Here is a 10,707-nt window from a genome sequence, read left to right as displayed (position 1 = left end):
GGGAAAAGTGCTGACTACTGCAGGGGATGTTGCTAGAGTTTCTGAAATCCGGCGCAGAGGCTCCCAAACGAGGAGGAAGGGGGAGCTGAAGGACAATTGAAGGACAAAAGCCTGAGAGGAAGACAACCAGCATTCAGCCCGAGCAAGCCCCGAGAGACCACCAGAGACTGGTACGCAGGCGCCCCTGGGAGGGGTTTCGGATTCCGGAAACCAATTCTAATAACCCTGCCTCTTCTCGAAGTAGTAATGAATATGTATTAGCCTGGGAGCATCAAAACCAGCCGCCTTACGTAACAGGCGTGCGTCCTGGGGGAGCAGAGACTCCCGGCGCACCCAGCGCTGCTTGCTTGCCTCTATTCGTTTAATAAATTGTAAACTTTGATTGTAATCCTATTTGGATTTATAACAGCCATTTATAACACTTTTTATATTTGTATTTTATTTAAGGCTGTCTTGCCCCCCTCCCCCCCCAGCCTCGCTGCTCGCCAATAAAGCTGGCGCAGGGGCTAAGGGATTTGAAGGGCCTGCTTGTACACCTAAGGGATTTGAGGGCCTGCTTGTACACCTTTGGGGACTGCCTCTTTTGGGGGGGGGGGGGGGGTGTTAGGAGCTGCTTGTATACTTTTTTAGGCATTCCTCTGAGAGGGGGTTGGGAGCTTCGTGTATACTGGGGGGGGAGGGCCTCCCTCGAGGTGGAAGCGGGGGGGGTTGGAGCGTTTCTACACTGTAGGGGCCTGCCTGTACACTTTTGGGGCCTGCCTTGGAGGGGTTGGGAACTGCTTGTACACCTTTGGGGCCTGCGTCTGCGCGGGGCGGGGGGGGTTAGGGGGTTGGAGCTGGTTTTAACCTTTCGGGCTTGCATCTGGAGGGGCTTGGGGCCTGCCTTTGGGGGGGTGGTTGTGAGCTGCTTGTATACTGTAGGGGCCTGCTTGTACACCTTTGGGGCCTGCGTCTGGGGGGGGGTGGGAGCTGCTTGTACACTGTTAGGGCCTGCCTTGGGGGAGGGGTTGGGGCATGTGCCTTGGGGGCATGGGGTTGGGAGCTGCTTCTACGCTGTAGGGGTCTGGGTTTTGGGGGGTTGGGGCTGTTTGTACACCTTTGGGGCGTGCCTCTGGGGAGGATGGGGAATTGCTTGTACACCTTTGGGGCTTGTGTCTGGGGGGGGGTTGGGGCCTGTGCCGGGGGGGTTGGGAGCTGCTTGTACGCTCTAGGGTCCTCTGGCAGGCTTTGGGGCCTCCCTTTGAGGGGGGCAGTTGGGAGCTGGTTGTACACCTTTGGGGCCTGAGTCTGGGGTGTGGGGGCTGGGGCTGAGGCCTGGGGCCTGGGGCATGCATCTGGGTGGTGGTGGTGGGGGGGTCCAGTTCATGGGGGGGGTGGGTTGGGAGCTGCTTGTGGACAGTTGGGGTCTGCATCCGGGTGTGGCTGGGGCCTGCTTGTAGACTTCTGCAGCCTGTGTCTGGTGTTTGGGGGCTTTTCTGTGTTGTTTGGGGATTGCATTTTGGCTTTGGGATGTGTCTAGAGCTTCTGGGGCCTAGCTGTAGTGCTTGGGGCCTGCGTCTGGGGCTTTTCTGTAGCATTTTGGTAGCGTGTTTGTGATTTGGGGTCTGTATCCAGGGTTTTGCCTTTTTTGTAGTTTTCAGCTTTGTGTCTGTTTCTTTGTTGGTTGCCTGGGGTTTGGGGTTTGGATCATTAGTCAGTGTCATTAGCGTCGGGGGGTTGATATGAAGGGTTAGGGTTGTGGTTAGAGTTGTTACGGTTAAAGAGAATAAGGATTTTAGGGTAAGGGGATCAAGGTTGTGGGAATAAAAATGTTTTTGCACAGAGTTACATCGTTTAGAGGGAAGGAGGGTGGTATTGATATATGCTTGCAGTGATAAGAAAGCTTAACAGACAACCTTGTAAAATGCAGACAACCAGAATCCTTAGAGCAATTGGGTGGAAATCACGGTGTAAGAAACATTACCACCTCAAAGAGGAAAACAGTCAAGAAAAAAATAAAATTGACTAGTAACAGGCCAGCAGCTGTGTATTTTCTGTGAAGCACTGGATAGATCGTGAACATGGATTACTCAGTCAATGGGGAAACTGGGGAGGGTCCTGGTCACCGAGAGGAAAAACAAAATTATATAAACTGTGTTATGGAACTAGTAGGTGGCTTGTGGGACGCCTGCCATTGCAATCGTGAATAAAAATGCTACCTCACTGAGATACTTGCCTGAGCCTATGGTATTGGTTACAGAGTGTTTCTAATAAGGTGTTAGGGTTTTAAGATTTCAGGGCTAAGGCACTAGGGTTGGGTTTCAGGGTTAGGGTTTCCAGGGTTTAGGGTTAGGATTTTAAGGTTGTTAGGGTTGGAGTTATAAGGGTTAGGGTTTGGGGGTTAGTGTGTTAAGGTTTTAAAGTATTTTGTGGTTTTAGTGTTGATAGGGTTTTTAGGGTTAGGGTCTTAGGGTTTTAGTTATGGTCAGGTATTTAGGGTTAGGGTTTTAAGGTCTTTTTTTTTTTTTTTTAAGGTTAGGGTCTCCAGCGTTAGGGCTTTGAGAATCTTTACGTTTTGGGTTAGGGTTTAGAGGGTCTTAATTTTTAGGGTTAGGGCTTTTAGGCGTAGGTCTAGTGTGGTAAATTTTATCGGGTTAGGACTGTAAGGGTTTTTAGGGTTAGGGTTTCTAGGGTTTTTTGGGGTAGGGGTTAGGGTTAGATCCGTGGGAGCCGTAGTGTTAGGGGTCAGGGTTCTTAGGGGTAAGGCCCAATATTAGGGTGGAAGGCCAAACTAAGGGGGGAGCCCCCCCCAAAATTGAAGGGTCGAAGCCCCAATTTAGGGGAAGAAACGTCAAAATTGTGGGGTCCCCCAAAATTGGGCGGAAGAGCTCTTAATATTGGGGGAAACCCAAAAAAGGAGGGTGGGGGACTCTAAAATTGGGGGGACCCCCCCAAATTGGTTGTGTCCCCCCCAAAATTGGTTGTGTCCCCCCCAATTAGGGGAGGAACCCCCAAAATTGGGTGGGCGAACCCCCATATTGGGGGGGCAGAACACTTAAATGGAAGTGTGAAATTCCAGAATTGAATGTGGACCCCCCAGAACAGTCTTCAGGGGTTTAGTGTGGTAAATTTTATCGGGTTAGGGCTGTAAGGGTTTTTAGGGTTAGGGTTTCTAGGGTTTGTTGGGGTAGGGGTTAGGGTTAGATCTGTGGTTGCCATAGCGTTAGGGGTCAAGGTTCTTAGGGGTTAGGCCTAATATTAGGGCGGAAGGCCAAAATAAGAGGGTGGGAGCCCCCCCCAAAATTGAAGGGTTGAAGCCCCAAGTTAGGGGAAGGAACGTCAAAATTGTGGGGTCCCCCAAAATTGGGCGGAAGAACTCTTTAATATTAGGGGGGAACCCAAAAAAGGAGGGTGGGGGACTCTACAATTGGGGGGGACCCCCAAAATTGGTCGGGTCCCCCCAAATTAGGGGAGGAACCCCCAAAATTGGGTGGGTGAACCCCCAAATTGGGGGGAAGAAGACTTAAATGGAAGTGTGAAATTCCAGAATTGAATGTGGACCCCCCCCAGACCTGGGGAGGAATCCCCAAACTTGGGGGGGACCCCCAAAATTGGGGTTAAAGCCCCAGATCCCGGGGAGCTAAGCCCCAAATTAAGGGAAGGAACCTCAAACATGTGGTGAGAACCCCAACATTGGGGGAAAGAACCTTAATATTAGGGTGGCAGGCCAAGAAAGGATGGTGGGGGCCTCCAAAATTGTGGGGGGCTTGGAATTGGGGGGAATCCCCAAAATGGAGGGGGAACCCCAAAAGTGGGGGGGGAGGGGAAGCACCAAATTAGGGGAAGGAACCCCAAAATTGCGGGGAAGAACTCTGAAATGGAGAGCTGAAAACCCGAAATTGAGGGGAAACCCCCCAAAACGGCGGGAAAACCCTCCATAAACACGAAACCGGTAATGTAACAGAGCAAAAAATGGCGTCCTACGGCATAGTGCGAGGCTCAATTTTCTGGGGAGTGCTGGGAAATGTAGTTCTTGGCCACCGGGTTTCCGGGAGTCCATATTGTTTTCCCAGAGCATGCCGGGAGATGTAGTTCTCGGACACTGGGCTTCCGGGAGGCCATGTTGGTTTCCCATCTTTGCTAGACTCCGGGTGCTCTGGCTTCACAGAGAAACCCCCAAACTGAAAAATGTACCTGCTAATATATTGGGCTCTAAATGTAGCCCTGGGTTAATTGAATAACAATCCCTGGGTAAGATTGAAGTGCAGGAGGGGTTGGCTACGGTTTTAAGAGCCGGTTTGCAGAAAAGGGATTTCCCGTTAAGAAATGGCATATACTGATTGTTCTCTTCCTTGCTCTGCCAAGACCTCAAGCACATCTTGGAAGCCAGGCAGAATCCGTGGAGCCAATGGAGTTCTCAAGCTCGACTTCAGCTTCTTCCCAGCTAGAAGAAGCAAGGACACGCCGGCTGAGTTCCACAGGCAACGCGCCCGTATCTGTAGACGAGGATTTAGAGATGCTACTTTGGGAACTCTCAGACGGCATACTGGAAGCCGAGCTCGACTTGGACCCAGGGAAGGATGAGGATGACCTCCTCCTTGAGCTTTCCAAGATGATTGATGATTGAACTACATAGTCCTATGGTATATTAAAAAAAAAAAAAAAAAAAAGAAAACAACTCTTCTTCTTGTTGGATACCCCGAGGTGATCCTTTTTCTAACTGAGGCTTTGCAATGAGACTTAAAGCACAGTTGGAACTGGTAGAAATTGGCAGGATCTGCACTCAGTTGTCCTAAGTTTTCCTGCTGGTCAGAGTTAAGGTCTTGTGCATAGTTCCGTAAGTATAGGTGGCTACCTTTGATATCAAGAGGACAAAACACTTGTTTCTTTTGGCACAGAAAGATGTCCATCGGCACGCTGTGGTGGCTGTGAATTGACGTAGTGATGGAGCGATGCTCTGAAGGCTTAAACGGAAAGCTTCTTCCTTCCGCCCCCCCTTGGCACAGCTCGATGTTGGGCACATTGTGAAGCCTGGGTGTTCTGATTTCTCGGACAGTTGATACCCAAATCCCGGAGTTACTATGTCAACTCTTGACTTTTATTTGTGTATGCCATTGTTTTGACTGTAATCTTTTCAGATGATGAAGCTGTAAGGGCGGGAGGGAGCAAAATAATTATTCTAGCGTTGTGGACCAAACATGCTGCCAGGAGTGGTGGTGGTGGGGTCAGCCCACCCGGCCTTACTTTCAATTATCAGGGATGATAAAATGGTGTGAAAAGCAGCAGCTCTGCGATACGGCTACGCTACCCCCACTCCCTTCTCTTGTGCTGTACCAAAGTTCCCCCAAGCTTTGGTTGGTGCTTTTTGTTGGTGACAGTAGGACTCCAGGGCGAGTAGTCGGGACTCTCCTGCAGTAACTGGGTCAATTAAGGGTTGGTTTAAGTGCCTCCTGGTTTTTAAAATTGCTCCCCTGAGCTGCTGGCTCTGCTGCCTGCTACAGCAAATGTTCGGGTGCCATCAGCGTCGCACTTGGGCGTGGGCACTGACCCTGCGGAGGAGAGCTGAGACTCGCGTGTATTGTGTACCCTGCCGCCAGTGATCGTTTTCCCCTAGCAGATCTATTTTGAATCATTTCCCTAAATTTTAGAGGAACTTTAGGCTCTTTGTGCTATGATTTGTGAAGCTGTAGGGGCCCTCAGGCATTTGCTGCTGGCAGAGGAAAACCGCTTGTCGAATTTGTTGTAAATACTTTCTGTTTGGACAACAACGCCTGTGTGTGTGTGTGTGTGTGTGTGTGTGTGTGTGTGTGTGCGTGCTTTGACGACCCCCTGCGACGCCCCAGCTCCGCGAGGGAAGCTTTGAAGCGGCTCTGGGAAAACCTCTGCGGAAGAAACCGCTGCTAGTGACTTGCGGAAAAGGGACTCCACAATCAGTGAGATTGTAAAGTAGGTATGTTTATTCAGCGCTGGGCAGCACGGGAGGTCGTGGGCATGAAGATTGATGACTCTTCCTCGTCACCGCTAGTTGACCTCTTGTCTTTGCACAGACTCAGTTGCTCCTTGGCTCTTGTCCATCTGCAGGACCAGTTTCTCCCAGTTTCTTAAGACAGGCTCACTCTCTTATTAGGAGACTGACCTTGGTAAGGGGCCCAAGGCTTCTTGCTTTAGTTAATTGACACAATGCACCATAGTTAGCAAAGACACTAAGTAGCATCCTAGTTTAACGCTGTCAGCGCTCTATCTCTACTTGATAAGATTCTCCTAACTCCCTCTCTCACTGGAGCCCACGCAGCCCTCCGTCCTGCCGAAGGACTTCACGGGGACTTCTGCCGGCTCCGGGTGCCCGCACACAGACAGAAATGGCTTTGAGAGAAAACAATCAGGAGGAGGAGAGCTCAGAGACTGCGGCCGGCTTCGGCCACCTTCCCCTCGCTTTCCCTCTCCGTGTTCAAACCGAGCACTGTTCTGCCGTCAACCTTCGCTGCCTCTGCCCGCGGCGCCGGGCTTTCGCGGGTGCCATTGCTCCTCTACATATTTTATCCTTCCTTTTGTAAGGAATGGTCCAGCAATTCGTGTCACTAAGGGATTTGAAGGGTTACCATCGAGGCCCGGGTCTAGGTGATAAGAGAACAAAGGGGTTTTTAGGGAAAAGTGCTGACTACTGCAGGGGATGTTGCTAGAGTTTCTGAAATCCGGCGCAGAGGCTCCCAAACGAGGAGGAAGGGGGAGCTGAAGGACAATTGAAGGACAAAAGCCTGAGAGGAAGACAACCAGCATTCAGCCCGAGCAAGCCCCGAGAGACCACCAGAGACTGGTACGCAGGCGCCCCTGGGAGGGGTTTCGGATTCCGGAAACCAATTCTAATAACCCTGCCTCTTCTCGAAGTAGTAATGAATATGTATTAGCCTGGGAGCATCAAAACCAGCCGCCTTACGTAACAGGCGTGCGTCCTGGGGGAGCAGAGACTCCCGGCGCACCCAGCGCTGCTTGCTTGCCTCTATTCGTTTAATAAATTGTAAACTTTGATTGTAATCCTATTTGGATTTATAACAGCCATTTATAACACTTTTTATATTTGTATTTTATTTAAGGCTGTCTTGCCCCCCTCCCCCCCCAGCCTCGCTGCTCGCCAATAAAGCTGGCGCAGGGGCTAAGGGATTTGAAGGGCCTGCTTGTACACCTAAGGGATTTGAGGGCTTGCTTGTACACCTTTGGGGACTGCCTCTTTTGGGGGGGGGGGGGGTGTTAGGAGCTGCTTGTATACTTTTTTAGGCATTCCTCTGAGAGGGGGTTGGGAGCTTCGTGTATACTGGGGGGGGAGGGCCTCCCTCGAGGTGGAAGCGGGGGGGGTTGGAGCGTTTCTACACTGTAGGGGCCTGCCTGTACACTTTTGGGGCCTGCCTTGGAGGGGTTGGGAACTGCTTGTACACCTTTGGGGCCTGCGTCTGCGCGGGGCGGGGGGGGTTAGGGGGTTGGAGCTGGTTTTAACCTTTCGGGCTTGCATCTGGAGGGGCTTGGGGCCTGCCTTTGGGGGGGTGGTTGTGAGCTGCTTGTATACTGTAGGGGCCTGCTTGTACACCTTTGGGGCCTGCGTCTGGGGGGGGGTGGGAGCTGCTTGTACACTGTTAGGGCCTGCCTTGGGGGAGGGGTTGGGGCATGTGCCTTGGGGGCATGGGGTTGGGAGCTGCTTCTACGCTGTAGGGGTCTGGGTCTTGGGGGGTTGGGGCTGTTTGTACACCTTTGGGGCGTGCCTCTGGGGAGGATGGGGAGTTGCTTGTACACCTTTGGGGCCTGTGTCTCGGGGGGGGTTGGGGCCTGTGCCGGGGGGGTTGGGAGCTGCTTGTACGCTCTAGGGTCCTCTGGCAGGCTTTGGGGCCTCCCTTTGAGGGGGGCAGTTGGGAGCTGGTTGTACACCTTTGGGGCCTGAGTCTGGGGTGTGGGGGCTGGGGCTGAGGCCTGGGGCCTGGGGCATGCATCTGGGTGGTGGTGGGGGGGGGTCCAGTTCATGGGGGGGGGGGGGTTGGGAGCTGCTTGTGGACAGTTGGGGTCTGCATCCGGGTGTGGCTGGGGCCTGCTTGTAGACTTCTGCAGCCTGTGTCTGGTGTTTGGGGGCTTTTCTGTAGTGTTTGGGGATTGCATTTTGGCTTTGGGATGTGTCTAGAGCTTCTGGGGCCTAGCTGTAGTGCTTGGGGCCTGCGTCTGGGGCTTTTCTGTAGCATTTTGGTAGCGTGTTTGTGATTTGGGGTCTGTATCCAGGGTTTTGCCTTTTTTGTAGTTTTCAGCTTTGTGTCTGTTTCTTTGTTGGTTGCCTGGGGTTTGGGGTTTGGATCATTAGTCAGTGTCATTAGCGTCGGGGGGTTGATATGAAGGGTTAGGGTTGTGGTTAGAGTTGTTAGGGTTAAAGAGAATAAGGATTTTAGGGTAAGGGGATCAAGGTTGTGGGAATAAAAATGTTTTTGCACAGAGTTACATCGTTTAGAGGGAAGGAGGGTGGTATTGATATATGCTTGCAGTGATAAGAAAGCTTAACAGACAACCTTGTAAAATGCAGACAACCAGAATCCTTAGAGCAATTGGGTGGAAATCACGGTGTAAGAAACATTACCACCTCAAAGAGGAAAACAGTCAAGAAAAAAATAAAATTGACTAGTAACAGGCCAGCAGCTGTGTATTTTCTGTGAAGCACTGGATAGATTGTGAACATGGATTACCCAGTCAATGGGGAAACTGGGGAGGGTCCTGGTCACCGAGAGGAAAAAAAAAATTATATAAACTGTGTTATGGAACTAGTAGGTGGCTTGTGGGACGCCTGCCATTGCAATCGTGAATAAAAATGCTACCTCACTGAGATACTTGCCTGAGCCTATGGTATTGGTTACAGAGTGTTTCTAATAAGGTGTTAGGGTTTTAAGGTTTCAGGGCTAAGGCACTAGGGTTGGGTTTCAGGGTTAGGGTTTCCAGGGTTTAGGGTTAGGATTTTAAGGTTGTTAGGGTTGGAGTTATAAGGGTTAGGGTTTGGGGGTTAGTGTGTTAAGGTTTTAAAGTATTTTGTGGTTTTAGTGTTGATAGGGTTTTTAGGGTTAGGGTCTTAGGGTTTTAGTTATGGTCAGGTATTTAGGGTTAGGGTTTTAAGGTCTTTTTTTTTTTTTTTTTTAAGGTTAGGGTCTCCAGCGTTAGGGCTTTGAGAATCTTTACGTTTTGGGTTAGGGTTTAGAGGGTCTTAATTTTTAGGGTTAGGGCTTTTAGGCGTAGGTCTAGTGTGGTAAATTTTATCGGGTTAGGACTGTAAGGGTTTTTAGGGTTAGGGTTTCTAGGGTTTTTTTGGGTAGGGGTTAGGGTTAGATCCGTGGGAGCCGTAGTGTTAGGGGTCAGGGTTCTTAGGGGTAAGGCCCAATATTAGGGTGGAAGGCCAAACTAAGGGGGGAGCCCCCCCCAAAATTGAAGGGTCGAAGCCCCAATTTAGGGGAAGAAACGTCAAAATTGTGGGGTCCCCCAAAATAGGGCGGAAGAGCTCTTAATATTGGGGGAAACCCAAAAAAGGAGGGTGGGGGACTCTAAAATTGGGGGGACCCCCCCAAATTGGTTGTGTCCCCCCCCAAATTGGTTGTGTCCCCCCCAAAATTGGTTGTGTCCCCCCCAATTAGGGGAGGAACCCCCAAAATTGGGTGGGTGAACCCCCATATTGGGGGGGAAGAACACTTACATGGAAGTGTGAAATTCCAGAATTGAATGTGGACCCCCCAGAACAGTCTTCAGGGGTTTAGTGTGGTAAATTTTATCGGGTTAGGGCTGTAAGGGTTTTTAGGGTTAGGGTTTCTAGGGTTTGTTGGGGTAGGGGTTAGGGTTAGATCCGTGGTTGCCATAGCGTTAGGGGTCAAGGTTCTTAGGGGTTAGGCCTAATATTAGGGCGGAAGGCCAAAATAAGAGGGTGGGAGCCCCCCCCAAAATTGAAGGGTTGAAGCCCCAAGTTAGGGGAAGGAACGTCAAAATTGTGGGGTCCCCCAAAATTGGGCGGAAGAACTTTTAATATTAGGGGGGAACCGAAAAAAGGAGGGTGGGGGACTCTAAAATCGGTTGTGTCCCCCCCAAATTAGGGGAGGAACCCCCAAAATTGGGTGGGCGAACCCCCAAATTGGGGGGAAGAAGACTTAAATGGAAGTGTGAAATTCCAGAATTGGATGTGGACCCCCCAGAACAGTCTTCAGGGGTTTAGTGTGGTAAATTTTATCGGGTTAGGGCTGTAAGGGTTTTTAGGGTTAGGGTTTCTAGGGTTTGTTGGGGTAGGGGTTAGGGTTAGATCCGTGGTTGCCATAGGGTTAGGGGTCAAGGTTCTTAGGGGTTAGGCCTAATATTAGGGCGGAAGGCCAAAATAAGAGGGGAGGAGCCCACCCAAAATTGAAGGGTTGAAGCCCAAAGTTAGGGGAAGGAACGTCAAAATTGTGGGGTCCCCCAAAATTGAGCGGAAGAGCTCTTAATATTGGGGGAAACCCAAAAAAGGAGGGTGGGGGACTCTAAAATTGGTTGTGTCCCCCCCAAAATTGGTTGTGTCCCCCCCAAAATTGGTTGTGTCCCCCCCAATTAGGGGAGGAACCCCCAAAATTGGGTGGGCGAACCCCCATATTGGGGGGGAAGAACACTTAAATGGAAGTGTGAAATTCCAGAATTGAATGTGGACCCCCCAGAACAGTCTTCAGGGGTTTAGTGTGGTAAATTTTATCGGGTTAGGGC

This window comes from Anser anser (assembly GCF_964211835.1).
Source record: "Anser anser genome assembly, chromosome: 5".
NCBI classification, from domain to species: domain Eukaryota; kingdom Metazoa; phylum Chordata; class Aves; order Anseriformes; family Anatidae; genus Anser; species Anser anser.
This window is presented reverse-complemented; position numbering follows the sequence as displayed.